Source organism: Narcine bancroftii, chromosome 5 (assembly GCF_036971445.1).
Source record: "Narcine bancroftii isolate sNarBan1 chromosome 5, sNarBan1.hap1, whole genome shotgun sequence".
In the NCBI taxonomy this organism is placed as follows: Eukaryota; Metazoa; Chordata; class Chondrichthyes; order Torpediniformes; family Narcinidae; genus Narcine; species Narcine bancroftii.
In genome coordinates, this window is record NC_091473.1 from 56,574,804 (window position 1) to 56,601,847 (window position 27,044).

General features: G+C 41.1%; 1 protein-coding gene across 11 annotated transcripts in view; it reads right to left on the minus strand.

Moving 5' to 3' along the window:
- The window catches only part of LOC138763404 (acyl-CoA-binding domain-containing protein 6-like), a 552,989-nt gene that overhangs the window by 165,126 nt on the left and 360,819 nt on the right, over positions 1–27,044 (minus strand). The window lies entirely within an intron of this gene.

The following is a 27,044-nucleotide window of genomic DNA, read 5'->3' on the forward strand; positions in this document are numbered from 1 at the left end:
AGAGACCACCCGGTACTACCATGTGGTCAGTGCCCTGGATCCACAGACTGCAGGACAGAGTGCAAACTTTATCCACAGGCAACCAACGGAAGGCACTTACGCTGCCTTCGAAGAGCTATTAACCGAGACGTTCGGACTCTCTTTGCTCCACCTGGATGGGCTTGAAGATAGATCCCCGTCAGCACTCATCACAAGATGCTGGCCCTCCTGGGAGATGAGCAGCCTGGCTTCATGTTCGAGCAGGTGTTCCTGGAACAGATGCATGAAGACATCCAACTGCTCCTGGCGGATGTGGATTTCCCCGACCCCCGGAAAGTCGCAGCACGGGCAGACATTCTGTGGAAGCAGAAACAGAAGTGCTCGGCTAACATGGGACTCGTAAAGAAGTCCCGCAATCAGACCAGAGCAGTCCCAAGCAAGGAACAATGGACGAGAGGCAGGAGCAAGTCCAGCAATAGATGGTAATTCTACTACCGGAAATGGGCCACCGAGGCCCGCCGATGCCAGTCCCCCTACGAGTTCCAGGGAAATGAAAGGCCAGCCGTCGCTGATGGCCACAACGGCTGGCCACCAAGAGAGCCTCCTGTCCCACAGACGCTTCCTGGTGGATACAGGAGCAGAGGTCAGCGTGATACACCTGACAGGTTTGGACACTAGGCACAAGATAATGGGACCCACGTTGAGGGTTGCCAACAACAGCAGTATATGGACCTCGTAGGGCCGAGTTGCAGTTCGGGTCAGGCACTTCTCATGGGAATTCATGCTGGCCACAGTGGAGCGGATTTCCTACAAGCCCACAACCTCCTAGTGGACCTTAAGGGTAAGTGACTCATTCACACCAAGACCTACCAGACCATCACACTGAGGGGCGCTAGGTTTCCAGCAATGCACCTGGACTCCATCCACAGCTCGGAGGATGAGTTCTTCAAGGAGCTAACGGAATTCTCGGCAATCCTTTCCCCTCAGTTCATAGCAGAGATGCCTCGATATAGCGACAGACATCAAATCCTGACCATGAAAGTGTGAGACGACTTCCCCTGGAGGAGCTCCGACTGGCCAAGGAGGAGTTCCGCAAGCACGAGGAATTGGGTGTTGTTTGACAGTCAGACAGTCCATGGGCTTCGCCCCTGCACATGGTACTTAAAGCAACTGGGGGCTGGAGACCATATGATGACTATCGCCAGCTCAATTAGGCCACCACCCTGAACTCTTACCCCGTGCCACACATCCAGGATTTTGCGGCAAACCTGCATGGGGTAACAATATTCTCAAAAGTGGACCTTGTGCGAGGATATCACCAGATCGCGGTGCATCCTGATGACATTCCTAAGATGGCCATCATCACTCCATTTGGGCTGTTCGAGTTCCTGAGGATGCCATTTGGGCCCAAAAATGCGGCACAGACATTCCAGTGACTGATGGACGCAGTGGGCCGATACCTGGATGGTACTTTCGTCTACCTCGACAATATCCTCGTGGCAAGTAGAACCCGACAGGAACACCTTCAGCACCTCCGAAATCTCTGTAGTCATCTGCAGGAGTTCAGCCTCACCATCAACCTGGCCAATGTCAGTTTGGCCTGAATCCCATCGACTTCCTGAGACACAGGATTACAAAGGATTGGACCACACCACTGCCCAACAAGGTAGAGGCCATCCATAGTTTCCCGAACCCAGTACAACCAAAGGTCTGCAGGAGTTCATGGGGATAATAAAATTTTCTCGCAGATTTATCCCAGCAGCTGCTCGAGTGGTGCGCCCTCTGTTCATCCTGAGTGCCAAGGAGAAGGACCTGACCTGGGACGACGAATCCGCATGTGCGTTTGTGGAAACCTAAGAAACCCTAGCCAAAGCTGCGCTCCTGACCCACCCCAGACCAGATGCACCCACGGCACTCACAGTCGATGCCTCGGGAACAGCAAATAGAAGGAAGTTGGTACCCACTAGCATTCTTCAGCAAACATCTGCGGCCCCCTGGACTAAAGTACAGTGCTTTCGATAGGGAGCTGCTGGCGCTGTACTTAGCCATCCACCCCATCCGGTACTTTCTTGAGGGAAGGGCTTTCATGGACCACAAACCACTGACTTTCTCCCTGGCTAAAATCTCCAATCCCTGGTCAGCCCACCAACAGAGACACTTGTCTTACATCTTGGAGTACACCACCGACGTCAAGCACATCTCGGGCAAAGACAACGTGGTTGCGGACACCTTGTCAAGACACAGCATCCGGTCCCTGGTCAACGGTCTGGACTTCACAGCACTGGTAGAGGCACAGCAGCAGGTCGACGAGATCCCACAGTACAGGACCGCTGTCACAGGCCTTCGGCTTCAGGATGTTCCAGTCAGCACAGGTACTACCACCCTCCTGTGTGACGTGACCACCGGGCAGGTTCGACCTATTGTCCAAACAACATGGTGGCGACGAGTTTTGGACTCCATTGACGGGCTGGCACACCCATCCATCAGGACTATGGTTCGGCTGGTGGCCAGCAAGTACGTGTGGCATGGATTGCAGAAACAAGTCCAGGGGTGGGCCAAGGCGTGTATGTAGTGCCAAACAGCCAAAGTGCTGCGACACACTAAGGTTCCCCACAGCCTTTTGAGCCATCGGAACACAAGTTTGATCACATTCATGTGGACAGAGTGGGACCCTTGCTAGTCTCTCAGGGTTTCGGATACCTGTTCACAGAGGTCAACTGCTTCACCCGGTAGCCAGAAGCAATCCCCCTCGCCGACACATCCACCAGGTCCTGTGCCAAAGCACTCCTCTCATCCTGGATTGCAAGATTCGGACTGCCAGAACACAATACTTCTGACTGAGGCGCACAGTTCACCTCCAGTTTGTGGACTGACTTTGCCAACCTGTGGGGTGCTTACCACCCACAAGCCAACGGCATGGTGGAACGTTTCCACAGGCACCTCAAGACCGCCCTCATGACCAGATTCAAGGACCCCAACTGGGTGAGCAAGCTACCAGGGGCACAATTGGGCATCTGAACAGCGCCAAAAGAAGACCCCCACGCATCCTCCGCTGAACTCGTCTAAGGTGCCCCACACACAGATCCCAGGGATTTCATTCCACAGGCCAGAGGACAGCAGGAGGAGACAACCACCTTCCTGGACAGGCTGCGCGAAGATGTCGGTAACCTGACTCTGATCCTACCCTCCAGACTCGGACAAGCCAAGTCCAACATCCCCAAGGAACTCAAGGACTGTGACTACGTGTTTGTATGCAGAGGACCCCACTGTTCACCACTGCAGAAGCCATACCAAGGTTCCTTTCAAGTCATCCGGAACAACGGAGCCACCTTCGAGCTGGACATCGGTGGTAAATCAAAGGTCTTCACTATATATAGACTCAAACCTGCCCACACAGACCCAGCAGAACCCATGGAGACACCAACACTTTGACGCATAGGCAGACCACAAAAGACTTTGGGGACTATACCTACGGACACTATAGACTATAACGCCGGTTCTGGAGGGTGGTCATGTGGTGGCCTGCAATTGCGGAGATCGAGCCGGCACATCGCGTGGACAGAGATCGCTAAAGCGACTCCCAGGACAACAAACCGGCAGGGGTAGAAGTTGGGGCAGCATCAGACCAAGAGCCCTAAAATGGTGTTGGTCAAGCTGCCCAGCTAACTCAGCAGAAACAGACTGGAGAGGAAGGGCATTCATATGCATGGACGTTCCCACCCGCTATTGTTCTTTATATGGGTGACTCAGGTAATCAGCAAAAATGGCAGGAACTTGAATAGTATAAAAGCAGCCTTTCCAGCCCTAAGTTGTGAGCTTAACCTGCCTCACTGTGTGTGTGTGTGTGTGTGTGTGTGTGTGTGTGTGTGTGTGTGTATGTGTGTGTGTGTGTGTGTGTGTGTGTGTGTGTGTTTCATCATAGCAGTCAACACACCAAATAAAGCGGCCTTTCATGTAAGTGAACAGTTTTGCTGTACTGCATTGAAATCAGGACTTTAATTTAGATTCACCATTCAAAACTGAACTGAAATAGTATCTGTATTTTGTAGACAATTATATTTGTCCCTTGCTCTTAAAAGATTGAAGCAATCTGCATAGTTAACATATTTTTTTAAAAATTGCAGCACTGCTGCTGGTACCAATCCGCAGGTGCAGAGACACAGTGCTCCTCTGCAGGGTTCTACTGCCTAGTCCAAATACTGACGGCTCCGAACAGGCTTTAAATGGACTGTTAAAGGAGCTGAGGGTGGTTTATTTTAAAATCATATGATTATGGGGTCTGGGCCAAAGATGGTGGTGCCTATGTTTGGCAGCAGCCTCAAGGGGCTATAGACTCCGAGGACTGGTGCAGGGCATCAGAAAACTGAGAACACCCTCAGTTTGAGAAGGAGAAGCAGAGGAGAAGACTCTAAGGGAAGGTGGACACGACGGTGGACCAGTGAGGGGCTCTGCGGCAGAAGAACACACAGGCAGCTGGTTGTTGGTGACTTGAGTCGAGGAACCCATACAGGCTGTGGGCTGCTGGTATTGCTGTCATAGGATTCACACAAGGCTGCTGGAGACTGGCTGAAGGGGTACCAGGCATCAAGAGGATTCCAAGGGTGCTGCAGGCTTCTTTTTCATATAGGAGGTTTGGATCTGAAGCTCGGTTTGCCAATGTTATGGGCTGAAGGCTGTGCAGCTGCTGAGGGCTGCAAGAGGTGAATCCAGAGATACTTTCGGTGGCTCTGAAGGGACTCTTTTGCTTCTCTTTCTCTGACTGTAAGGGACACTGAACAAATTCTGCTCATTGCAAATCCCTGTCTACTTTTTTTTGTGTAATATTTACGTGTTTTATTACATGACAATAAAAGAATCTTGAATCTTTAATATCAATGTTAATAAAGTCATATACAAAATCTTCTTGTTGCTACTTATTAGTCAGTTGTATTAATATGCTCTGAAGTTATCTAAAATGGCAAAAAAAAACCCAGAATGATTTATGGCAATTTCTAACTACAGTTTACAAGATGTATATCATGGGAAAGAAGCATCTTCCATTTAAAAAGGTCACAATATAGTGACGCATGCTTTGACCATTCCCCAACAGGGAATTCAAGATATATGACAAATCTCGTTCTCTGACAATTGTAAAGCCTAGTTGTCATAAAATCACAGCACAAAACAAAGTTTCAAGATACAATGCAAGAATAATCTAAGTCCTATCTTCAACAAGATGCTTTCCATTAAATTGTATCTCTTGAAGAAGAATGCATTTTGGACTGTAGCACTCACAAATATTCAAATTTGTAACCAACTTCAGCTCATGTACAACACCCAGCAATTAAATTATTCTGTAAGTTTGGTGGTATTATGGATAGTGAGAAAGGATGTCCAAGGGCACAAGCAGGATATACAGGTGTTATCCCACTTTACGAATATTCGCTTGATGCAAATTTGTTTTTTTACGAGGAAACCCGTATTTGCTTTAATTAAAGGATTTTCACTTTTACACAAAAGTGAACGGTGAGGCTGCCACAGGACAGTTGGTGGGTCTGTAAAAACTCGCTGTCTTCCCGATTCTGGTAAGTGAAATTACACTGTACATATATAATTTCTTCTTTATATAGGCTATGTACTTATCATATCATTCTTGCTTTTACGATATTTAAGTGTTATTTTAGGTTTTGTGTGTAATTTGGTATGATTTGGTGGGGGGTTTTTTTGGGTATGAGAATGCTCAAAAATTTCTTGCATATAAATTAATAGTAATTGTTTCTTTGCTTTACACCATTTCATCTTACAAAAGGTTTCAAAGGAACACTCTACATTCGGATAGCTGTTATTCAGATTTTAAAAATTAGCTGCATCTTCAGCAGATGGAATTAAACTGACAAATGCAAACCAAATAGGGGTAGGAAACCTGCAGTAACTGCTAGGGCTTGAAGAAATGTTGATGAACAGAGGGAGCATGGGTGTTCAAGTCCATAGTTACTAAAGTAGTATAACTGGTAGGTAAAGTGATGAAGGTATATGACATGCTTGCCTTGATAGGTGAGTGCATTGAATATAAAAGTTGTAAGGATATGTTGCAAATTTACGAACACTCTTGGAGTATCATGTGTATTTCCGGTCATCATACTGTGGATATACTGAAGAGCATGCAGAAGAGATCACTGGGATGTCACCAGGAACGTAAGACAGATTGGGCAGACTGAGCTCCTAAACCCAAAAATGGAGAAGGCTGATAGAGGTACTGTATATAAAATTATGAATCATATACAAGAATGAGTCAGAATATTTTTCCTTTGGTTGAGGTACCCAAAACAAAAGAAAATACAGTAAAACCTCGTTAGAATGCATTAGTTGGGGTCCAAGATTTCAAACCACGTTACAGCCGAGTCCTGGAACAGATCCATATATGTCATGATTCAGGAAGCAGGAAAACAGAATACTGTGACTCAAACCCTATAATAAAACCTTTAAGACCTTTAAACTCCACATATTTACATACACATCTTGTAAATGAGTTATAAGAGCCCATTGTTGAGTTTGTAGCTGTTCGCCACTGTTAGCCTGGCTCCTAAAATCAATGTTTGGGGTCCACAGACACCCGTGCTACAAGCGATTCCGCGGATTAACGAATCGCATTCTAACAAGGTTTCACTGTAATTTTAAAGTGACAAGATGTTTTAAAGAGGATTTAAAGAGGATTTGAGGGAAAGTCTTTCATTTACCGATAGAGGTTGATATCAGGAATACACTGCCAGAGGAAGTGATGAAATCAGACATGCTCACCACATTTAAAAGACATTTGTATAAGGAAGGCACAGAAGAATATGGATCTAGTGCAGTCAAATGCAATTAATGTATATGAGTAAAATGACTGGAATAGTCAATGTGCTCTTTTCTTTTCAGAACTTTCTATGACCCCTTGTAAGTAATATTCAACAACATATGGCAAAGAGGATGAATGGAATGGAACTGGCCAAAATTTGATACTTAACACAACAATTGAATATTCAATAAAATTAATTTAAAACAAAGCCAAGGGAGGGATGGTGAGTGTAACGGTTAGTGCAACACTCTATTACAGTGCCAGCGACCCATGTTCCAATCTGGAGCTGACTCTAAGGAATTTGTACATTCTCCCATGGGCATCTTCTAAGTGCTCTCGTTTCCCCCCACCCTTCAAAAATGTAGGGGGGCTGCAAGTTAATTAATGTATTTGGGGATACAGGCTCGTGGGCAAGAAGGACCTGTTATCAGGCTGTACAGCTAAATTTAAAATTTTTAAATTTAATTGTTAGTTTCATTTATTCACTGGATTACAAGTCCAGGTTAGGGTTATATTCTGTAAAGCTGGCCACTGATGCATTTATACTGTGACACCATAAAAAATATAGATTATTTCTTACAGGATATGTCCACGTTATCACACTTGTAACATCTGACCCGAGTTTGGACGGCCAGAGGAAGTAGCATTGTACTGCTGCACCATTTCATTTCCACCAACTGCTATTCAATAATATTGAGATTAGATGACAGGAAGGAAGCAGAAACGTTTGCAGTTCTCCCAGATGAGATGGATTGAGCTAAAATTTGGAAGTGCATTTTTACCCAATACCAAAATTCAATTATGCCATTGTCATCTATCACTCCCCTACATCCACTCCTTGTCCATCTCGAGGGATGAAATGGTCCTGTATGGTATGAGTGTTTCTGAATGCCCTAGTGTAATGAGTACAAAGCTTACATTGGATCCCAATTTTCCTGTAAAATCAAAAGAAACCACAGAGCGAGGTGAGGAATCCCCATGACTCAGTAGCAGGAGTGACCTGTGATATCATCACCTAGTCTAATCAGAGTGACCCAGTGGAATGCTGTGGAGAGTGCAGCTGAAGAAGACATGAAGTAAGATTTCACGACCCAATCACTGTTTGCCTGATTGACAGAATCCACCAGATGCAGGAAACACCTTAAATTATGATTAGGCACCAAACTGGCTAGGATGGCTGTCGCTGGGTCTGATTGCATTTTCAAAGACTCTGGTCTTCATCTTGGCACTTATAAGCCAAACTCCACCTCTGTTGAGGAAACACCTTCTTGAAAAATCTTGTGAGCTATCCAAGTGGGCACCAATATTCAAAAACTGGATGAGACACGACTACAGTACTTTAATCTAATTTTAGCTCTTTAGTGCGTGCCATTATTGGTTAATATACATGTTGTTTGACATTGCTGTTCACTTAATTTATATTCTCGAGGTCAAACAGGTTATGTTGGTCCTTGCACAGACCTAGTTTTTTTTTTAAGCATCTGGCCTACCAGATATCAATCGGGTCACTCAACGGTAGTGCTGCTGAGCAACTCGAGATGTCAGTCATTGAACTCAGTTTTGTGTTCACACAGTACATAAACAGGCCCTTTAGTCTAACATGTCCACACTGACCCTTGAGTATCTTTGGCTTGGCTTCGTGGACAAAGATTTATGGAGGGGTAATGTCCACGTCAGCTGCAGGCTCATTTGTGGCTGACAAGTCCGATGCGGGACAGGCAGACACGGTTGCAGGGGAAAATTGGTTGGTTGGGGTTGGGTGTTGGGTTTTTCCTCCTTTGTCTTTTGTCAGTGAGGTGGGCTCTGCGGTCTTCTTCAAAGGAGGTTGCGGCCCGCCGAACTGTGAGGCGCAAAGATGCACGGTTTGAGGCAATATCAGCCCTCTGGCGGCGGTCAATGTGGCAGGCACCAAGAGATTTCTTTAGGCAGTCCTTGTACCTCTTCTTTGGTGCACCTCTATCATGGTGGCCAGTGGAGAGCTCCCCATATAACACGATCTTGGGAAGGCGATGGATCTCCATTCTGGAGACGTGACCTACCCAGCGCAGTTGGATCTTCAGCAGCGTGGACTCGATGCTGTCGGCCTCTGCCATCTCGAGTACCTCGATGTTAGGGATGAAGTCGCTCCAATGAATGTTGAGGATGGAGCGAAGACAACACTGGTGGAAGCGTTCTAGGAGCCGTAGGTGATGCCGGTAGAGGACCCATGATTCAGAGCCGAAAAGGAGTATACATCAACATTAATCCCTCACCAAGTGTACATTCTATGTCCTTGCTACCACTAGTGCTTAACATGAAAGAATACTATTTAATCAGCTGAGGTGGGTGTGGGGTGGATTACAAGGGATTTGATCATTATCAGGAGATTCCTTCCCCAAGTCTGACACAATATCAGGAGACTTCATAGAGTTTACAGTAAATAACAAATAAAGAACACATTATCTCAAACACTACAATCATATGTCTCTATACCACTATATCAGCCATCCATCAGCCAGCTCCCCACCATGACTACCAGCCCCCCCACATCTCCATCGGGCACACAAAACTCAAAACGGTCAACCAGTTTACCTATCTCGGCTGCACCATTTCATCAGATGCAAGGATCGACAATGAGATAGACAACAGACTCGCCAAGGCAAGTAGCGCCTTTGGAAGACTACACAAAAGAGTCTGGAAAAACAACCAACTGAAAAACCTCACAAAGATAAGCGTATACAGAGCCGTTGTCATACCCACACTCCTGTTCGGCTCCGAATCATGGGTCCTCTACCGGCACCACCTACGGCTCCTAGAACGCTTCCACCAGCGTTGTCTCCGCTCCATCCTCAACATCCATTGGAGCGCTCACACCCCTAACGTCGAGGTACTCGAGATGGCAGAGGTCGACAGCATCGAGTCCACGCTGCTGAAGATCCAGCTGCGCTGGATGGGTCACGTCTCCAGAATGGAGGACCATCGCCTTCCCAAGATCGTATTATATGGCGAGCTCTCCACTGGCCACCGTGACAGAGGTGCACCAAAGAAAAGGTACAAGGACTGCCTAAAGAAATCTCTTGGTGCCTGCCACATTGACCACCGCCAGTGGGCTGATAACGCCTCAAACCGTGCATCTTGGCGCCTCACAGTTTGGCGGGCAGCAGCCTCCTTTGAAGAAGACCGCAGAGCCCACCTCACTGACAAAAGGCAAAGGAGGAAAAACCCAACACCCAACCCCAACCAACCAATTTTCCCTTGCAACCGCTGCAATCGTGTCTGCCTGTCCCGCATCGGACTGGTCAGCCACAAACGAGCCTGCAGCTGACGTGGACTTTTTACCCCCTCCATAAATCTTCGTCCGCGAAGCCAAGCCAAAGAAAAGAAGACTATTCAGATGGACAGACCTGTTAACGGGACAGGAGGATCTCAGGAATTGTGAGACATGTTTTTGGGGTATTAGCTGGAATTTGTGAGGGTGTACAAGTCAGAATGTCAACTGTCTGGTTAATGGAACAGCTCTTCAAACATAGACTTCAGCTCCCAACGGTTCACAAGACTTTACAGTGGCAACTATGCTAGGAGTAACAATGTTATCTATATATTTGTTCCAATGTCTGATTGCCAACCTAAGTGACAGAGCAGAGCAGAGAGCAATTAAGAGACAAATGCTACAGTCTAGAAACAAACACTGACCAGATTGGACAAGGGCAGCAAATTTTCTTCCCTTATAAATTTAAGTGACCCTATCATCTGTGAGAGCCAACACTGAGAATAGTGGTTTTGCTTAGCTTTTAAATTATTTAATAAACTGAGTTTAAATTTCTCACATGCTGTGGGATCTGTAATCAAATTATTAGCGCAGAAGAGCGTATCATTGAACTCATCTTGTCAGTGCCACCTTTTTTTTGGAGAACAATCGAGTCAGTTCCATTCCACTGATTTATTTCATAGCTTTTTTAAAAAAAACTACAGATATTAATCTGATTCTCTTTAAAAGCCATAAACAAACCTGCACCTTCCATAATTTTAGCACCGTAAATAGCAGCCATTCAGTGAATAATCTTTTCCTTCACACCAAACCCTGGACCATTTGCCAGACACTTGGTATTCTCTGGTCCATAATTTCTCTACTTGAAGGAACAGTTCCATTTATCCAATTTTAAACAACTAAATGTTATACATTGTACCTCATCCTTCTCCATTTTCACCATTGAAATTATAATAAAAATCCCTCATGATATACCTTCTGCATCTTCTATGGAGTTAACTCATTCTTTTTTAGTTGTGGTTTATAAAGATTTGGTATAATTTTCCAGATTTTGTATTTTTTAAAACTTTTATTCTGGGGCAGGATTTGAAACTCATGGTATTTGAGAATTTATCCACAATGCCATTATTCCCAATTCAACTTGCAGCCCATCACTATCTTCCCAAGGGTACCAATGCAATAATCAAGTTTTTTTTTAAATTGATCAATTCCTCAAAATGACTACATAAAAAAGATTCTTCTCCATTTGCTACATATCAAGTTCCTAATCCTACTAACCTTGCCAGTCAACTTGAAATAGTTACTGTTTCTCTCTCCACAAGTACTGCCTAAATTGTCTAGACTTGCAATCTTTTGTTAGTTCAAATTTCCAGCATCCACAATAGTTTGCTTTTGAATAAAAGTCATGCCACTTCAAAATTTATTCTTTTGAATCATTTAAGCTTCATATAAGCAACCCTTCATTTATGTGCAGAAATCCACTCATCATAAAATTTTGTGGCTATCACATTTTAAAGAAATGGAAAAGAAAAAAAAACAAATTCATAGGACTTGAAAGTATTTGTAGAATTGTGGTGATCTATAAAAACTCATTATTGCTTCAACCTCCAACTTCACACTTTTTAACTGGCTTGGTGCTCCACTTTAATTTTTACAACGAAAATGTATTTCTTGTTCCCCACAATAACATCACTACTGTGGCTGCTCATAAGGTTCCAGGAGCTCAACCTCATGCTGAATAGTTGAAGTTTTCTGTTCATGACCTATTTTATTATGGGGTTGCCTGCTTCCACATAGAGCTTAGTCTTGGTCCAATGGCAAACTAGCCAAATTTTTCTTAAGGCTAGAGTTGATGAGGTAAATGAAGCAGTGGTTGAGAAAGAGCAAGGGATATGGGAGGGGGGGAAGGAGAGGGGAAGAATGGTGTAAGGAAAAGAAGTGGCCAAGCACCAGTGCATACAAGAAAATGGAGATAAAAGTAAAGAGAGAATTGAGGGAGGACTGGATTGCGAGAATGTTGAAAGAGAAGAGACTCAAGGATGGGGGTATGAACAGAGGATTGGAAAGAAGATTGTGAAAGTCTATATATCTAAGTCCACATGTACTTGGGTGTATGCGGAGCAAAACATGAAAGTCAGCAGATGTATTTCAGTAAAATCACAGAAATGCTGGAGGAACTAAGCAGGCCTTGCAGCGCCCTTAAGTGGTAAAGATTTATTACCAGCATTTCAAGACTGAGCCCTTCATTCCTCAAAGTGCACATGCTGATAGGCATCTTATATGTGTGTATCAATGTTGATGCATCAAACTCCAATTTCCAGTAATCTTGTATCAAATATCACAATTGCAAAATCTGAGGGCCAGATGTTCTTTCATTCTACTTGCACAGCTAGGAACCTTGTTGCATTAGACATTTGAGATCAATATGATCTCATGTACAAACAGAGGTTTCAATAGAGTGACAACTTGGCTGATAGGCCAAGCATAAATGCTCTAATTTATAGGTCGTACTTGCTTTCTACAACTCTTTCTCACCAACAAAATGCTTCTCAGCTGGCAGCATCAATTTATCCCATTTTGCTTTGAAGAAGCTAAAAAAGGGAGGCATTGAGAAAGGATATATATAGGCTCCAATAGCTAATTGGTTAGAGTATAGATGACACTTTCCTTATTCTAATATATCCTAATTTCAAAATATCATCTTCCAAAAGCATGAGCTACTATATTCCGAATTTCAATCTCTTCAATCCAATAAATCAAACTTTGTGGCTGCTGCTTTATGTAGCTTTAATTCATTTATAAAATGGATAAACATTTTGCATAACTTTACATTAAGACTTTCATAACAATGAATAACAAAGTATTTACTGTATGACAGAGATAGAAAATGCATATAAAGAAACTCAAACTTGAAAAAGATACATATCGATATTTGAAAAGACAAAAAAAAGGCATTTAGAGAGATGTAAAAAATTCAAAGAAAAATCTCTTGTGGTCACACCTTCTTCACATCCTGAAGAATAATGAGCAAGTCATTAGTATGGGAGGATATTACATCATAGTCACTATGGTAACACTAAAAACAATAGCTCTTTTAAAGAGATAAGCACAAAATTAACTAAGCGTTTAAAAAAAAACACAAGGTTTTAGCCTTTACAAGAGCACTAGCCTCATTTCTATGAAGGGTGTTGGACAAAGTGACAACTCTCTGCCTTCCTTAGAATAGATAAAGTTTAAGAATTTCATGTATGTTACATTTTAAATATAGTATTGTGTGACAATATTGGAACCTTTACCACACACACACACACACACACACACACACACACACACACACACACACACACACACACAGGGCAAATAGCACATGTCAGTTTGGCAGCAGTGGTTGGCAGCTGTGACAGATTGTGGGAAACAGTTTCTTTAGCGGTCTGAAGCAGGAAATTTGGTAGGCGAAGGATCCGTAAGGACAATGGCCAGCGAGAACGGTCTTGGAACAGACCACTGTGGGGTAATCCCTTATCACTTTGGCTGTCATGCCTCGCACTCCGCCAGGACCAGTGACTTGGGACCCAGAGGGAGGCGTTTGTCCTGGGCAAGCACTCATCTCCAAGTCCTTGCCCTGGCACATGGTGCCTAAAGCTCCATGGAAAACAGATCAAAAGTTCTGTGAGAACAAAAGAGCTACAAGGCACCATGTTCTTCTTTGCTTGCAAAGGGATAGGCCATGATGATGATGATACACACACATATACACACATGCACACACACATATACAAATATACATACACACAAACACACACACACACACACACACATACATATATATATATATATACACACACATATATACATATATATATATACACACATACATATATATATACATACACACACATACATATATATATACACATACACACATACATATAAAAATATATATACGCACAAATATATGCACTCACACACACACATATACACAGATATATACACACACACATGAGTGTATGAGTGTGTAATAAATTATGGAAAAAATAGCTCATTTCTTTGAAACATGACTTGCCTCAATGAAGTGCTTCATACTCTAGAATTCATAAATAATGGTGAATGCAAACAAGATATTTCAGTGACAGTGCCAATATGACTGATATTAGGCTGCAAAAGGTGCACTCCAGAGTATAGAGGATGAATGATCTGCTCACAGATACAACCAGACATAATCAGAAGGCACCAATGCCATGCAAATAACCCTGTTAAATATAGGGAATGTTATGCATCTCCTGCTAAGATCATCCAAGGTCAGCAGAATTGATGTACATTAAAAAAAATTTGATTAGTAAATTATTAAGATTAAATGCAATGTCTTTCTTTTGGAAAGATGTTTAATATTAGTAAATGTGGTTGGTTTACACAAAGCCATTTTCAAGCATTTATTATTTTTTCTTATTTTGCACTCCAACCAACAATAAAAACAATTACAACCGAGTTAGGCAGTTGAGCCTGTGTTTAATCAAGTCTTGTTTCAGTTCTCCTGCTAATTTAGTTTCCTCTCTATCTTTTTTGTAGCTTTGAAAATGATTAAAAGAACCCTTACGTTTCAAGTACGTAGGAAGTAAACAAATCAATTGCAGTAATACTACATTACAAGTGCCTGGTCATAAGGGGGAAAACTGCCAACATTTCAAACACAATTAATTTGTCAAAATAATTAAGGCTCTCATACTTGAGCTACATTGTGTGTGAGAAATAGTTTTCCTACACATGTACACACAAAGTCATGGGCAAGATCAATCCTTAACTTTGCATTGCAGCAGAGCTGAAATTACTTGTGTTCCCCAGGCACTGTGCTACTGAAATAAATGCAGGAGGTAAGACAACATTGCAGTTAGAAATGTGATTACTACAACAAGGAGTTACATTATTGAATAGTAACAGTGATTGAAGAACTCTTCTTCAGGAGAACATTTTTTTTAAATGGTTTAAAATGAAGCCCTGTCACAGGCAGATGAAGAGTTTTGTCAGACCTTGACTGCCATAGAACAGGGCTGGCAATGTAAGACAGGAAGTAGCCCACATGTCATTGGAATAGAAATAAAAAGTGAGCAAAGAGAAAATTAGCAAATGGAATATACACCCAATTTTGCAAATTTCAGCCAACAAATTTTCTAATAGTGGTCATTTTAAATTTCCCAAAGCCTGCTTCTGTGTCCAAATGGGATACTGAAGCAATGAACAATGAAGATATTTTTAAGGTACAGAGCAATGGGAAAAGAAAGAATGTTTCTTTTCTCAAGTATAATAAACCAGTGGGAAAATCTCATGAAATAAATAAGACGAATGGCCTTCATGGTGGTGTTCCAGTTATTCTTTGCTTATTATTAGCTCATATCCCGACAGAGAACTGAAAGATTGCAAGGATCCCACCAATCATGCTAATAAATATCTGGCAGCTCAGTTAGTTCCCAGTCCTTGCATTTCTCAATCTCCACAGACTGTGCTAATCCCTCATAATAAACTGCTTGTAGTTTAGCCAGATATTTATTACTATTGATCAGACCTGTCCCTGCTAAGACTTTTGTTCTCTAAGCTCTGGACTCTGACCTCAATTAAGTTATGAATTTCAATCCAATAGACTGCCTCGCTAACTCCCCTGTTCACTCTAACTGTAGCAATTATAATTAGCAAACACAGGAGTCATGGAAAGAGAAGCATATGGATCATGTTATTTCAATAATAAATAAAACTCTTGTTGAAAATAATGCAGAAAGTATCGTAAGAAATTATACTTTCCAGTATTTAATTAGAAAGCCTGTTTTTTGGTAATATCAATTTCAAATAAATCTTAAGCTTCACAAAATTACCAATGGGAGCAGATACAAAATTTATAATATTATACAACAAACTGCATATCTATCAGAATAAAATATATTTTATGCACTGGACTAAATAATGGTCAAAAATTAGATGCATACTCAGCATACCAAATTTTATATTTGAATATTAATGTTCTGACATCCTATGATTACATAATCTGCTGCATGATTAATACATTTTACTTGACATCCTTGATAATAATGAGAGGGCATAAACTAAGAAAGCTTACTGAACATATACATGGACTTGAAACATGACAGTGCAAGTGCCGCGATTGTAGTAAAAACACAAAAATGCTGGTGGAACTCAGCACATCACTCAGTGTCCTTAGGAAGAAAAAGATATATAACCAACGATTGGGGTCTGAGCCCTCTTTCAAGGTCATACCTTGACAAAGGCCTCAGACCCAAGACATTGGTTATATACTGTATCTTTGCCTCTTATGGACACTGCATGACCTACTAAGTTCCTCCAGCATTTTTGTGTTCTTTTTACTGTGCCCAAGGACTTTATGTTTACTTTTCTAACCACAAATAGTGGCGGAATTTGTATGAATAAAAGCTAATCTTATTAAGTCATTGTTGCAACTCTCAGAATAGTTTAGTTAATTGAACTAAGATTCATTGAACTAAGTTTCAATGAAAGGACTTCAACCTGAAATATTAACTAGGTTTCTCTTTCCACAAGTATTTCAACAGTTTCTGTTTTCACAACTGATTTCCATACTAAGTGGAAGTAGAATGTACAAGCCATGCCTTGAGACTTTGGAATGATAACTGGCTGAAGAAGAGAAGATCAATGAAAGATGCACAAAAACTCTTTTTGAACAATGCCTGGAATCCTCGTTCCAACATTAAGCATCTTGTCAAGAATGATGAGGGGTGGTTTGTGCAATTCTACCTTGATCTGCCTCTTCAAGTAAAGCCCTCATTAAAGCAAGCAATATGAGCATTTTTTTTTAAAAAGATACAGAAAAATTATGATTTTTATTTTAATAAATCTGAAAAGCCTGCCCTTAAATTGCTGACACTTTGCAAATTTCTTGCATTATTACAGTAGTCAGTGCTTTAATATCCTGGTAATATTGGTGTTTTGATGATAGGCAAAAAAAATCCAGTTCATTCATAGAGTAATTAATAATTGATTAAAAAAATCTAAAACTCTGCCATGGTATTCTCAGGCACCTTCTTAAGAACTACAACACACTGTTCGGGCAATTTTAATGAGCTGGTGCAGCACAGGTGCTGTGGCAGCAATAGAGAGGGTAGGTACTGAGTGCAGTGGGAGCAGCATTGGCTAACCAAACTTCTTCACTCAGATGCTCAGTTAAATCTTAATATAACCTTCAGGAATTAATGATGACTTATTTGTCCATAGCATAACAGTTAAATTCTGGGGGAAAGTGACTGGGTTTATTTTGTGTGAAATGGTCATATGGCCACCATTCAGCATGTTTACATGCTTATGAAGTCACATGGACTGTTACATTAGCAAACAGTAACGAGTGGTGATGAACATTCTGCTCATCCTTGAACAATACTACTGCATTTCTCACCCTTGTTGCCTCCAAAAATATGAAGTCCCTAACCAAGATTATTTTTCAGAAGGAATGTGACATAATACATAGTAAGAAAGTTGCATTTTCCTTTCTTTGAAATTAAATAATTAAGTATTCTCGAGTGACTGTCAGTTTTCTGTTGCTCAGCTTTAGGCATATGAACTTTGTTCAAATTATAGACAATTGATAAGAGAGCAATGGTTAGAAAGGAAGATATCAAATTAATGTGTTGGCTGAACATGGTAATTTTACATGTTTGACTACAAATGCATATTCCTGTCATATTTACTTTCAAAGGGCCAATTCAAAAGAAAATCACGGCCACTATTTTTGTATGATCACAACTATTTCTAAATCATCTTACGACAGTACTTGACCTTCAAAATTCTGTTACATTAAAATAGGACCAGTTAAGCAAATCAAAACATAAGCATGCAAAAATTCTTCTTTGGTTGCTTGTGCTCAAACATTGTTAATGAGTGTCACTATAGCAAAGAACTGAATTTCAGAAGTAGAATAAAACGCATAGCATTCTTAGCTTAAACAATGAAGGATAAATACACTCTATATTGCGATGCAAAGTATAAAGTATCATAGTATCATGGTTGTCGCCAGGCCAGCATGTTTTTTTGGTACAATTTGCACATCTTATGTGTTTTCCGGTCTCGTCAACTTTATATAAAATTACTGTGGACTAGAATTCTCATTGGAGCCCCTATAAATAGCCGGCTATGAGGGTAACAGGGAAGGTACTTAAATTCCTTCACAAACAGTTGACAGCAGTGAAATACTTGGAGACAGCTTTTATACAGCAGGTGCTTTAATGCAGATTGGAATTGGTGCAAATTTCATTACATTGTCTCATTTTCAATTTAGTTACCACATTCCAATGTCACAGAATGTAATGCGATCCCCAAATAAATCTGAACAATGTAATATAAATTATAACAAAGTTTTCCTGGGTCCAGGATAACAGAGCACAATTTCAAAAAATGAGAATTCAGTAGAAATCAAATTGCTGAATGCTTGGTTTTCCAAATTGTGCAAGTTATGCCACAAACCAAGGGATCTTCAAGAAGGAATATCTCAGAATCAATTTAAAACAGTTAAAACTCATAAATCAGGTTTTGCTTTTTCATTCAACAAGTTTTACCCCCTCCATAAATCTTCGTCCTCGAAGCCAAGCCAAAGAAAAGAATAAATTAATTTTGAACATGACAATGTCAGAGCTAAACAAACAAATTGCTAAATGACAAAGCACCCAAGGTCATTGTGTTAATAGGTCTCATTACAGGTATGAGCTGCAGGGCCATCATTTTACATTTTTTGATGATGTCATTAGCAATGGGATTCCTGCTGGGTAGAAATTAAGAAAGGGTGGTAAAGGCACCCTTATTATTGCCTTTATGTTAATTGCATTATTTATGGTAATCTTCATTAACGTAGCAATGTACTTTTCTGAAAAGTGATGAAAAATGCAGTAAATGTTACACTGGGAAACCAACAGTAGCTTCTGCAAACATGCTGGCAATGGAAAACAAGACCATTCATTTGGATCTGATTGTAATACAAATTGGTTTAGTGTTGCATGTAACCAGCACACCCCAATCCCCGATGGATTACTGAAAAATTGTAGGCTTGAGGCCATTTTCTGGAGGGAATGCACTGAAGTGTAAAAAAAGCCAATGTACTATTAGCGTTGTATTTCAGGTGTCTGAATAGCTGTTGTTTTCACTTCTGAAGGTTTTTGTTCTCATGTACACAGTGGTAGATAAAGAACATCAGTCAAATCATGCAGATAAATGAACAAATCACACGTATTATGCTCAGCTCAGAGGAACACTTCAAGACCAGTTGTAAACTGAAAGATTAAAAATGCTTTCTCGAAGCAAAACTCATTGTATTTCAATCTCTATTGCAAAAATAAGTTTTTACAACTCAGTATATCAGCACAGAAAATAGTACATTTCAAAATACTGTGGAGAAAAAAAAAGAACCGTGGCAGTTAATCTTATTGGTCATGCCCTCTAACATATTTCATTGAGAGAAATTAAAAACATCACTTCATACAAAGAAAAAAAATCATTTTACCAAAAGTACATTTGTCATCATTTAAATGGGAATGATCGGGGAAAGTCCTTCACCCAAATTTCACAGATAAAATTATTTTGAAACTTGCATCCATTATTGTTCAAGTTTTCGGGATAACTCCAGACCCATTTTTAACAATTGTTAAATTTATTAAGCAAACCTTGCAGATTGCAGCTTGAAACTTGAAACAACAGAAGATAGATATGACCTCAACATCAGGCAGAAAATGCATGGATTCAGGAAAGACAGTTTCTGTTTGACAAATTTACTGGAATTTGTTGAGGCTATAACATGTTCAGTGGATAGAGGTAAACAGATGGATGCTGTGCACTTGGATATCCATAAGGTTCAACACAAAAAAAACATTCATAAGTTAAGGGTGTATGGAATTGGAGGTAATGCAAGAGGATGGATAGAGAATTAGTTAACCAATAGAAGGCAAAGAGTTGGATTAAACTTGTACTTCTCTGGTTGGTACGTGGAATGTTGCAGGGGGTCTGCGCTAGCCCCGCAGCGCAGGATATCCAAGTTTTCTGATGATACTAAATTGACTGAAAAAGCAAATTTTGCATGTGGAGAGTCTGCAGAAAGATATAGATGGGTTTTGTGAGTGGGCAAGGGACTGGCAGGTTGAGTACAACGTTGGTATTAACTTTGGATGGCTAAAGAAAAATCAGATTATTATTTACATGATGAAGGATTGTAGTATGTTGTTGTGCAGAAGGTCAACAAGCATAATTAGTGCTTGTGCATTATTTGCAAATGGTTGGTTTGCAAAGGGCAAATGGAATGTTGGCCTTCCTTGCTGAGGGATTGAATTTATGTGCAAAGAGATTCTGCTGCAACTGCGCAGGTTATTGGTGAGGCCATATCTGGAGTACTATGTGCAGTTCTTTGCTTGAGAAAGATAAACTAGCTTTGGAAACAGTGCAGAGGAGGCTCACCAGGTTCTTGAGATGAGGGGGTTAGACTGTGAGGAGAGATTGGATCACTGGAATTCAGAAGAATGATGGGGGATCTTGCAGAAACAAATAATATTCTGAAAAGAATAAATAAATAGAGGCAGGGAAGTTGTTTCCACTGGTAGGTGAGGCTAGAATATAGCCGAAAGATTCAAGGGAGTAGATTTCAGACTGAGGTGAACAGGGACTGCTCTTCCCAGAGAGCAATAAATGTGTGGAATTCTCTGCCTAAGGAAGTAATGGAGGCTGCCTCATTAAATATATTTCAGACACAGTTAGATAAATTTCTGCATAGTAGGTGAATTAAGGGTTATGGGGGAAAGGCAGGTAGATGGAGCTGAGCCCGTGGCAAGATCAACCATGATCATATTGAATGATGGAACGGGCTCAACAGGACAGATGGACTACTCCTGCTTCTATTTCTTATGTTGTTAAGAGACCAAATTAAAATGGATTCATTTACAAACTCAAATACTACCTTCAGCTGTAATGAGTATTTCTTTTAAAGATTTCATTCTATTTGAGGCATTGCAAAGTGAAGTTCTCAGTCACAAAGAAACAAGACTTTTAATTGGCATTAGAATGTGCAATATGTTATTGTTAATGTGAAGCGCTGCATGGAAATAAAGGATTTTTTTTTAAATTAAGGTAATATCAGAGAAAACATAACTTGACTCTAAATCCTCTGACCACATGACATGACAAAAATAAATTGTCTCAAGGTGTTAATAATGAAATGCATTTATTATCTACAAAATTACATTTAAATCTCAATTTTTTTTTCCCAGTCTTCTTCCCCTGACAAAGAAATGGAAGAAGGACACCATTTGAAATGTTCTATATTGTTCCCAGGAGTTTCAACACAGCATAATTTGTAAAGAGGGCTTAAATGCTAACAAAAGAGTTAATAGCATTGTCCAATTCAACATTCTTATCAGAGTAATTGGTCGATGTGATAATTGTGGATAATACCCACTTCCCCAGCTGTAACCAGCGCTGGAATGTGACCCGATTCCATCCAGATCATTGCATTTGTACGGCAAGGAATATTTAACAAGGTTTCATCTCTCACACTCACAGAAAAAACAATGCTTAGTCAAATGCCTCCCAATTACAAAACCTAAATCCAAGAGGTGTGAAGGAAATCCCGCTCAAAATATAAGAGAATTTCATGCAGGTAACTTATCCCCTTGTTCACGAGCCACTTCCAAATCAACCTAAATTTTATCCTTCCTTTTTAACAAAAGTGTTTAAACAGTAATGGGGCAAAATTAGTTGAATAAGCATTTATATCAAGTTGGCATTCCAATGTAGTACATCTTATGGAGCTCCTTGTGACACAGTTTCAAATTTGAGGACTTCATCCTCAAATGGAGACCTTCTATTTAAATTTGGTTACAAATGGCACAAGTGCTTCTGACTGGTATGACTTTTGTAGGGATAACTGGTTGAGGTACAAGAGAAGATGAAGTAAAGATGAACAATATTCATCCGAGCAGGAAACAGAAAATAATTGAAAGAAAACAGAAGATATCAGTAGTTTGAGATGTGTCAGGACAAGAAGAAACAAGTTCAGATTACTTAAGTCAAGTGAAAGATAAGTATCAGGACAATTGGTCCATTTAAAGCACAGGATTCTGCACCAAGAATCTGTTAATGTTTAATTCCAATTAGTGAAAGGTACATATTCATCCAAGCCCGTCAGTTGCTTACACTGGTTCAGTCAGAAAGTTATATGCTGAGCTCCTAGTTCAGAGACTTGTGCACAAAAATCAAGGCTGACATCTTTGTCTAGTATTGATGGAGTGCTGAATGATCTGAGCACAATTTGTTAGACAACCTTAAAATGGGGTCAAATGTTTTCCAAATTGTGCAAGAGCAAAAGCACTTGTACCGTATTTTCATTCATATAACACGCAGATGCGTATAATGTGCAGAAAATCATAAATTGTGTAAAAATATTTTTGTATAACGTGCACATCCATATAACACGCGGGCGTAGTATTCTAAATTCCGACTCTGGCAAAAAAGCAATTTGCATTTAAATGACACCAAGAACAAAGCGCATACCAGAATTTGCCAGAGTTAATCTGCCACAATTAACACTCATTCAACTTCCCCCAGAGATGTCAATTGTCCATTATGTAGATAATATCCTGCTGCCACACATTAACATGCTTTGGAAAGGATAGATCGAAGACAGGCTGGCTTCAGAGTTAAAGCAGGATTTTAATTCTAATGTCTCAAGTCAGAGGCACTTGATATGTTAATCTCCTCCCTCAGGGATGGGTCTGGGCAATTAATATTGATAAGGTGCAGTTAGCCAGAATGACCTGTTTATAGGAATACCTTTTGTACAAAGAGATATTCCCAAAATCAAAATTTCCCACACCCGCTATAAATTGTGCCCATTCTTTCAGTGCTGCTATTACATTCTCATGCTTAAGGAACAGACTCGATGGGCCTAGTGGCCTGCTTCTGTTCCTTTGTCTTGTGATCTTGTGATAATATTCCCATGCTCGCTAATAAATTGGTGTGCATTTTTTCCCACAGCCGCTATGAGTTGTGTGTTCTTTCAATTTTGCTATTATATTCCCATGCTCACTAATATTCCCAAGCTTGCTATAAATTACCAGTTCAATTTTCACATGCCCACTATTAATTGTGTGTGTTCTTTCAATGTGTAAAAATATTCTTTTATTTATATGTACATGCATATAAAGCATGGAAGGTACCTGGTTTGTAAAAATACGGCAGTTCTGTTCAGAAAAATGGCAGATTTATCCTAAATGGCCTGGCCACCACCTCTCACTCAAAAACATCACTAATGGTTATCTGGTCAAAATCAGATTGCATTTTGTGAGAAATTAGTGTTTCCTATTGTGAAGGATGGAGACGAAACATCACAAAAGGGTGAAGAATTATCAAGAGTTTTGGAAAGCCTGCAGGACATAAAAGCAAGTCTTTGTTTTTATTGTGCAATTGCCAAACAAAGGTGGAGTTAGAGGCACTAAATAGAAAGTTATCCACACAATTTCAGTAGCCATTTATAAATTAACTTTCCAACCTTTCAGTGAAGATAGACACTGATGAAAAAATTCACATCTGTTATTCCAGCAAGCATTTGGCCTCTGAGGAATAGGTTTTGAAGATCATAACTTCAAACACAGCTTTAAACACACAGTCAACCCAATCTGCCAGAGGAACTCAGTAGGTCAAGTAGAAAAAGAATACCCGAAATTTCAGACCAAAAGCCTTCATGAGGGCGATAATTTGACAAAAATGTGGGGCTTGTGCATTAAAGGTCCATCCTTTTTCTCCTGTTTGGATTGCTGAGTTCCTCCAGCAGATTGTGTTTAGCTTTAGATTCCACGTCTGCAGTCTCGTGTGTGTCTCCACTAAGCACATGGCTCCCTGTCAACAGTGACCTCCTTCCTAATGTTTACTTGAGAGATAAAGTCTACCTCACAGGCACCCCAAAAACCCTAAACCTAATCATCAACAATCTCTCCACAAAATCTTCTGAATTCAGGGGCAGAATAAAGCAAATGAATGTCAGCAATTTTGCCCTGGCTAAAATGTTTAGCAAAGACATAGCCATAATCTAGATTGAAAGGGTTGGTGCCAGAACACAGCCTTGCTTCACGCCATTGTTAATGGAGAAGGGTTCAGAGAGCTCATTGCTGTATCTGACCCGACCTTGTTGGTTTTCGTGCAGTTGGATAATCATGTTGAGGAACTTTGGGGGACATCCGATGCGCTCTAGTATTTGCCAAAGCCCTTTCCTGCTCACGGTGTCGAAGGCTTTGGTGAGGTCAACAAAGGTGATGTAGAGTCCTTTGTTTTGTTCTCTGCATTTGTTCTCAAAACGGTCAACCAGTTTACCTATCTCGGCTGCACCATTTCATCAGATGCAAGGATCGACAATGAGATAGACAACAGACTCGCCAAGGCAAATAGCGCCTTTGGAAGACTACACAAAAGAGTCTGGAAAAACAACCAACTGAAAAACCTCACAAAGATAAGCGTATACAGAGCCGTTGTCATACCCACACTCCTGTTCGGCTCCGAATCATGGGTCCTCTACCGGCACCACCTACGGCTCCTAGAACGCTTCCACCAGCGTTGTCTCCGCTCCATCCTCAACATCCATTGGAGCGCTTACATCCCTAACGTCGAAGTACTCGAGATGGCAGAGGTTGACAGCATCGAGTCCACGCTGCTGAAGATCCAGCTGCGCTGGATGGGTCACGTCTCCAGAATGGAGGACCATCGCCTTCCCAAGATCGTGTTATATGGCGAGCTCTCCACTGGCCACCGTGACAGAGGTGCACCAAAGAAAAGGTACAAGGACTGCCTAAAGAAATCTCTTGGTGCCTGCCACATTGACCACCGCCAGTGGGCTGATATCGCCTCAAACCGTGCATCTTGGCGCCTCACAGTTTGGCGGGCAGCAACCTCCTTTGAAGAAGACCGCAGAGCCTACCTCACTGACAAAAGGCAAAGGAGGAAAAACCCAACACCCATCCCCAACCAACCAATTTTCCCCTGCAACCGCTGCAATCGTGTCTGCCTGTCCCGCATCGGACTTGTCAGCCACAAACGAGTCTGCAGCTGACGTGGACTTTTTACCCCCTCCATAAATCTTCGTCCGCGAAGCCAAGCCAAAGAAGCCATAATCTACATCTGCATTCCCGACGTCAGGCCCCTGAAGCAACCCTGACCAGAGATTTCCACAAGTATGGAGAAAATGTTTCAAGGCTGCTTTCAAAGCCTCCTTTAAAAATATGCAGTTTGTTAATAAGCTCACTGGAACTTCTGAGAAATAGCATACACTGGAAAATTGAACAAACAAGGGGAAGCAGAGGGATTCAGTGGGTCAGGCAGCACCTACACATAGAAATGGTCAGTCAACATTTCAGGTTGCAAACCTTTATCTACGTTTGATAAAGGATTTCGACCTGAAACAATGACTGACCATTTCTATCCATGAATGCTTCCTGACTAGCAGTGTCCCTCCAGCTTTTTCTTTGTCCCTCATTCATTCAAAGCAGAGAATTCAGGAAGACATGACATCAAGGGAAAACTGTGGACAGAGAGCATCATATCCCAATCTGCCTGCCCACCCGTTCAGTCAAACATCTGTCTCATCCACATTAGCGTATGCAGTTAGGATACAACCAGCTCAAAGCATGAGTGAAAGCAACTAATATTTAACTTTGAGTGACTGTCTAAGATGATGTGAAACAGTGCAATCATTTGGCAACAGGTCAGATTGTTTTGAAAGCTGTCCTGCAATGTAATAGGCAAGTTTCAACATCAGAAGAACAAAGCAGTTCACCTAAACAAATGAGCCAAAGGAAACCATTTCCAAGATAATCATGTTTTCCAACTCAAATGAACCATTGTAATTACAATGACAATAACAAAATGAAAATGGGAAATAAATTAAATTCTTTATGCTCATCTGAATGTATATATCACTCTATTATCATATATTCTACAATAGCAAATAAAATATCTGGACACCAATGAAATGTCATCTCTCATCAAATCACAATTATACAAGAAGATTACTTCTGTGGGAACAAGTCCCTCCTGGTTGATGGGCATACTAATTCTGGCTTATTCTGGGAACAACTAGAATGTAATTATTGTTTCACTAAGATAAAAATGTTGTTTCCCACAAGTTTCACCTGAAAATTCAATTCTCATAGTTACTAAATATTGAAAACTGCTGGTTCAGTGTTTGTAACAATGCTGGTATAGTCCCATTAGGGGCGGCACGGTTAGCGCAATGCCCTTAGAACGCCAGCGATTGGGACATGGGGTTTGAATCCCGCTCTGCCTGTGAGGAGTTTGTACATTCTCCCCATGTTTGCATGCATTTTCCATGGGGGGGGGGGTTCCGGTTTTCTCCCACTGCTCAAAACATAAGGGGATTGTAGGTTAATTGGATGAAATTGGGTGGCACGGGCTCATGGGCCGAAATGGCTGTTACTGTGTTGTATGCCTAAATTTTTAAAATTCAAGGCAAAGTGCTGGGTGTTTTTATACCAGTTATTTGAAATGTGCTTTTAAAATTTTCAGTTATGAGACTTGCTGTCTCTAACTTGTCTCTTGGGAAAATGGAAATATCAACAAGTAAGGTGCTGGACCCATGAGGGGTTTATTAATGTATTAATTTCCAAAGCCTGTACTAATGTGATATATTTACCCCAGAGGGGAAACAAACTCAACAGTTCACCATTATTGACACCATATAATCTCCACATCTATTTTTATTTCAAGCTGAAATAAACCAAGGATTTCTTTATGAAAAAGCTGTGTTTATCAGTGGAAAAACTAAAATGAGGGTGGAAAATGCCAAAAACTTTTCACAAAATATCACATTGTCCTTTGAATCCTAATTGCATATTTGCTTATAAAGTATATTTCATGGCACGTGCATCTTGGCGCCTCACAGTTTGGCGGGCAGCAACCTCCTTTGAAGAAGACCGCAGAGCCCACCTCACT